At 44.6% G+C, this 6420-nt stretch overlaps 1 protein-coding gene across 1 annotated transcript in view; it reads left to right on the top strand.

The window, feature by feature from the left end:
• Positions 1 to 2071: 2071 nt before the first annotated feature.
• Positions 2072 to 6420, top strand: part of GPCPD1 (glycerophosphocholine phosphodiesterase 1) — an 84495-nt gene continuing 80146 nt past the window's right edge. Inside the window, exon 1 of the mRNA XM_034764084.1 lies at positions 2072 to 2090. The gene's annotated coding sequence lies outside the window, so the exon portion shown is untranslated. The remainder of the gene's footprint in view (positions 2091 to 6420) is intronic.

Below are 6420 nucleotides of genomic sequence, written 5' to 3'. Positions count from 1 at the left end.
CCTATAAAGAGCTGAGGAAAGGGACAGACTGCTCCTGTAGTAGTTCCTGGAGAAGGAAGGCTCCAGGTGGAAAGCCCTGGGTGTCCTGGCTGGCTAGAAAGCCTCACCTGGAAGTTTGTTTCCTTTTGCAAGTTTGCTGGTTGTTTGAACAATAAATGGAGCCCAGAGGCAAAGGCTAAAGACTGATCTGGGTGTAGTTGATAATTTCCCAGGCTAGTCGGGAAGGTTGCCAGTTTACAGTGCCCATACCCTTGGCAGGTAGTAGATATCAATGTCCCTTTAAAAGAAGCAAGCCTGCTGGACTGTCTTTGGATAAGAACACAAGACAGAGTAGATAAAGGGCTCAAAACATGCTCCATTTGTCATTTCTGTTCCCCTCTCAAATACCTTGTGTCCATCCAGCCTGCGATATTATGAAGAGCAGATGGTCGTAAATAAAAACTGCATGTATATAAACAAATAAAGCCCATTGGGTGGGTGAGTGTGAGTCCCTCTGGGATTTATCAGCACTGCTCCTGGCAAAGCTGGGAGGAACTGCTTAAGAATAAAGGCCCTGATCCAGCAAAGCACTTAAGCATGTACACCTCCACCCCGACATAATGCGACCCGATATAACATGAATTCGGATATAACACGGTAAAGCAGTGCTCCGGGGGGGGGGGGGGGGAGGGGAGGGCAGGGCTGCGCACTCCGGTGAATCAAAGCAAGTTAGATATAACGCGGTTTCACCTATAACGCGGTAAGATTTTTTGGCTCCCAAGGACAGTGTTATATCGGGGTAGAGGTGTACTTTAAGTACACAAATAGTCCCATTGGCTTCATTGGGATACTTGTGCTTTTCTGAATTAGGATTCTGCCTCCTGCCCAGTAGTTGAGCGTGCTGCCTTCGCAACATTCCCAGCCTTTGCCATCCCAGGAGTTGGAGGTACTCTGCTTAGAAGTAATCCCTAGATCTGAAATGCAGCATTGTATAGCTTGCAAGGACACACCTCGCACTTATATTGGGAAAACTGGAGAATCCAACAGGATAGAGTTAAAGAAAAATATTGTTAGGGGGGAGGGATAGCTCAGTGGTTTGAGCGTTGGCCTGCTAAACCCAGGGTTGTGAGTTCAATCCTTGAAGGGGCCATCTGGGGATTTAGTTGGGGATTGATCCTGCTTTGAGCAGGGGGTTGGACTAGATGATCTCCTGAGGTCCCTTCCAACCCTAATAATCTATGAAGAGCTAAGAAATTCAGTCCAAGGGAATGTTCAAATTAAATATTGTTCCTCAAAACAAAAGACTGACTGCAGAGCACATGTAAACAAAACAGAGAGACTTATCTGGCCCCTTCTTTCAACGGCTCCAAATACAGACGCTGCTGGCATGTGGAGTGTATGACCCAAATATTTCCCAAAACCTCCGGACACAGCAGGTTTGTGATGCATTATTGGGTAACAAAAGGATAAGGTCAGCCCCTGCCTCACTGGGTCATTTGTTCTTCACAAAATCTCCTCAGTGTGTAGCTTAGATAATAGCACTGGATTGCGGGGATCCCCTGCTGTGGTTATCAAATGCAAAAGGCCAGAATGGTGCAAACTCTTCATATTAGCCATTCAGGTCCAGACAATTCATCTTCTAACTAGAACCCTGGCCCCATTGATGTGTAACCCATTTGCTTGCACTGCAACATTTACTGGTATAAATAAGGGAAGAAACAGTGGGGAAGATCCATGGTTCATTGCAGGGGGGGTGGGAACTGTGCCAGAGCTGGGCAGGGTAACTCCATTAGAAGAGCGAGAAACATCCAATCTGGTGTGTAGCAGTCACTACACATGCTCAGGAACTGATTTGAAGCTATAAAGGCAGGTTTGAATTGTGGACAAACTCCCTGACAGAATCTACTCATAGTCCCCATCTGAAGGCTGAGCCACTTGGAGCTCAGTGAGGCTATAAATAGGGGAAGTCAGAGATCACCTGTGGGGAACTCAGCAGCTGAAGCCCACAGGATTAAAAAGTGTTGATGGCAAAGTCTGTGTCTCAGAGATTGTGCCAATCCATTTGGATCCAGATAACCTGCTCCCTATCTCACTGAGAACTACAGGAGACTGTAAGTTACTACTGGTTATAAGAGTTAAGACTGCTGTTACTGAAGGGGTACAGGGGAGTTGGAAGAAAACTGTGGAATTGCTCTAGTTGTAAGAGGCTCAAGGGACATATATACTTTGAATTACACACATTGCAAGAAGGGCTCACTTCATGAGAAAGTTGGAGGGAAGTGAAGATATATGTGTGGGTCAAGGTAGACATTTCCTCAATATCTTGTAATAGCAGCAAGTATGGAAGTTTGTGAGCAAAACACCAAAGGGTTATCACATAATAGTTGTTTATGGGAAATATTGACAACCAAGTCAGATATTGCATATAAATTATTATACTTATTAAATGTTGGGGTGTTGTGTTTTTAAAGAAATTGTGTCAGTCTCTTTCTCTCAAAAGTGTATCACGGTAAATCTCCGGCCTGAAAGGACTGATCTCTGACTTGTGCTTCAGCAGAAGAGTAGGTTGAAATGCAGGAAAGGGAAAGTAATCCCAGATAATATTATCTCTGTCCCCTTACCTGTTACATAGGCACATGTGATGTATGCCTCATCTAATGCCCCTTGAGCCCAGTAGGTCTTTCCACTGACTTAAAAAGATGCTGAATCAAGCCCTCAATGAGTAACTTATTACAAGGAGTGGAGTAGAGCCTGCAGAGGGATTGGGATCCCGTGGGTCCCGCAGGACCCACTGCCATAATAGCAGGAGCGTGTAAAATGTACTTTATTTTGGGTGGGATTGGGTGGGTAAAAAAACCCAACCCAACAGACTGCAGGAATTTACAGGAAAACACTAAATCTCTTGTCAGTCATAGATAGCATTTCAGCAGTGTAAAACAAGTTTTTCTTTCAAAAAAAAAATAAAGGTTTTAATACTTACATTTAAGTGAGGGATTGAAAGAGATTTGATATCTATTAGAACAGGAGTTAAAGTCTTTTTTACATGGTTTAAGATTTATTTTATTCTTTAATGGTAAATATTGTCTGAATTCCATTTATATATATAATTAACCAACTCTGGTTGTGTTTTGTTTTGTTTTGTTTTGTTTTTTACCGGCATGGAGGAATCTGTCTCTCTTGTGGAATTTGAAGGATCTAAGGTTTTTGTGGGTGGGAGCCGGACAAAAATGCAAGAAACAGTGAGGGAGCGACTGGGAATGGGAATTGCTGGGTGGACGGGATTAAAAAAATAGCCCCGCACAGTGCTCTAGATTGGAGCTCTTCTGTACTCCTATAAATAGCCTTATTCATGTGAGTAAGCCTTAGTCACGCGCATAGTCCTACTGAAATCAAGGATTGCACATGTGGTTAAAGGTGAAGGATGAGGCCCTGAGATGAGATACGGGATAGTTGGCGTGTAAAACTATATTTATTACTGTTTAAAAACAGCTGGATAATGAACTTTGGCCATGATTCAGGTGAGCGTATAATAAAAATGGTTTTAATGCAAAGTTATGGTTGTGAATTTAAACATAGCTACTGTCAGGAAATTCTCAGTTAAGGGTCTAATATGCACATTATGTATATTTGCTAAGGTCAGAGATGACACTAGAGTATTTCATTGCAGCCCTGGAGCCTTAAAAGCCCACCTGCACTGCAGGAAGAGAGTGAGGCCGCAGAGCTGTACAACATGAACATCATCCCTCCTCCCAGCTATGAGAGGAGGCTTTTCAAGGGCAGGAGCCTCCAGCCCATAGCAACAGGGTGGATGGGTGGGGATATGTAAGGACACTTGCAGTCCCTGGCCCACATGTTGATGGGGATGGTACACGGGAGTTTCCATCCCATATATGGAGGGCTGGTGTACATTGGGGTCTCTTGCCTGTACATGGAGGAATGGCAGAGGTATGAGTGGGTCTCCAAACAGTGGAGTTAAATTAAATGCAGAGTTCTAGGTCCTCCAGTTCCTAAAGAGGAATGAGATGTTGTAGGAAGTAATTTAATAAATTGCTGGATTTCCAAGTTGGGGGTCATTCTTTAGCTCTCAGTTCTCTCAACTCTCACAATCCATCCAGAAGGTGGAGGAGGTTGGACTGGAGAATATTTTCTGTCTATATATGGACAGAAAATCCAAATCTAACCCTGACTCCAAACCTAATTCCAGTTTGGGGAGCAGAGAGTTAAAACTGGTATTGATTTTCCTGACTTCTTTGCATTTAATTTCTCAATATAGCCTTAGCCTTAATGGAATTTTTTGCTGTTGACATTTCCTAGGGCCAAATCCTCTGCTGATGTAAACTGGTTCAGCATCAATGAAGTCACAGAATTGCACCAGCGTACAACAGCAGAGCATCTTGCCCCTTGTTTCAATTGCATGCTTTATTTAGAATTTTGTTTCAACACTGTGGCTAAAAATAAAAAAGGATAACACAACAGTGCAATTGCTTTGTCTAGCCGTTAAGACGGCAGTGAGGGTATGAGTTTGCCATTTCAAGACTTGGAAGAAAATTTTATAAAATAGTTCCTTTATAAAGAAAGCAAAATGTTTTGTAAATGGCTGTCAAAAGGCGTAAGAAAAATCTGCTTTGTGCAAAGTTAACAAAAAATCATATTGAGACTTTATGTATTTATAAATTGAAGTCTCAGTTTGGAGCACAGTATGCTATAAACCACACTGGAGTAAACTTTGATAAACAGGAAATAGTTGGAAGGTTAGCAGTAATACCAATGGGACGTAGTCAGAAGTTTCCAAGTCTTGGCTTTCAATTGTAATCTTTTCCATTTTCTATTTTTGATGGAGGTTTTGGCACTTTAGTTTCATGCGTTCTCAGCTTTTCCGTGTGTGTTTTAATGGGAACACTCCCCTCTCTTATGAAGATTTTAAAAAACAGGAAACAACATACTTTCATCTCAGGACCACAGTAGGAAAGTTCACATCAGGAGACAGGATGCTTACAATGCATCTATCAGGACCTGCGTTTGAAAATTAAGTGCTTTGCTCTGATTCACTTGAACTGTTACACCCAACATATCCAATAATCCAATCCTGGTGGCACAGAGCCAGCATAGCCTCCTTTCCCCCTATTCCCTTCACACTTTCCTGCACAGGCAGCATTTTGGGGGCACAGCTGAGAATGGACATATGAATAATGTGCTCTGCTGTGCTCTGGTGATCCTCAGCTAGTATAAGAGCCCCTTAGGGGCTGTTACTAGGTGGCACAAGCTAGAATAGCCAAGACTAGTCAGGGGCCGAACTCTGCACAAGATTAGCCACTCATGCTGCGTTCCTATATTCTGTGCCTCAGTTCACTTGCTCTGTCAATTCAAGCCAGTGGCGTAGCCAGCATGGGACATTTGGGTGGGCCCTGACTTCGGCTGGGCAGGCAATGACAGAGGCAGGTGGTAGGAAGGATTGGGGGGGAATGGACATTCTGGCCAGGGGCCCCCTGTGTGCACCCAGCTCTGGAAGGAGACGCCGCTCTCCAGTGTGCATGGCTCCCGGCACCCGTCCCCATACCATGCTCCTTGAGGCAGCAGGCCTATCTTTTTTGAGGATCTCCTTTGCCGCGCCGCCCGCCTGCCCTCCATCTGCTGCGGCACGCTTGCGTGATGTGCTTGTCAGGCACTCTGCTGCTGTCTCTCCCCCTCCGGTTGGGCTGGGAGTGTGTGCACCTAGCGTGCTGTGTCCTCCATGTCTGGGCGGGGCAAGCACTGGGGCTGGAGCAGAGCTGGGGCTGGGGGGGAGGATGGACCTGGATTCTAAGTGGGTATGCTGCAACCCACCCAGGCAGACATGCCAAACCTGCAGAAATTGGGCTTGTTTTTGGCTTAATTGGCTTGTGAGTTGCTCGTTAGCTAGTTTTTGGCTTGTAGCTGCCTTTTTTTTTTTTTTTATCAGCTCCCTGCAAGCAGGGGCAAGGGGTGGGGGGAAGAGAGTTGGGGTGCACCCACTGCACGCTGGGGGGATCTAGTCACAGAGAGTGGTGGGATTCTTAGGGATTGGCTTGTTTTGAAATGGGATTAGCTTGATTTTTGACTTATTGTGAAAGTCGGGGTGCTTATTTACCGTGTGAAAGTTGGCAACTGTGCACGCAGGCCCACCTGTGGCTATGTCCCTGATTCAAGCACAGAGTTTTGACGGCAAAGGCCAGATTTTTAAAGGTAGTTAGCTGCCTAACAATCTGGTCCTAAGAATATAAATAGCTTGTGTTCCTATGCAAACAATAACAACAAAGAGTCTGGTGGCACCTTAAAGACTAACAGATTTATTTGGGCATAAGCTTTCGTGAGTAAAAACCTCACTTCTTCGGATGCATCCGAAGAAGTGAGGTTTTTACTCACGAAAGCTTATGCCCAAATAAATCTGTTAGTCTTTAAGGTGCCACCAGACTCTTTGTTGTT

The sequence above is a fragment of the Trachemys scripta genome, chromosome 3 (genome assembly GCF_013100865.1).
Source record: "Trachemys scripta elegans isolate TJP31775 chromosome 3, CAS_Tse_1.0, whole genome shotgun sequence".
NCBI classification, from domain to species: Eukaryota; Metazoa; Chordata; order Testudines; family Emydidae; genus Trachemys; species Trachemys scripta.
Note: the sequence above shows the minus strand (reverse complement) of the source record. Positions and strands in the feature narration are given on the sequence as shown.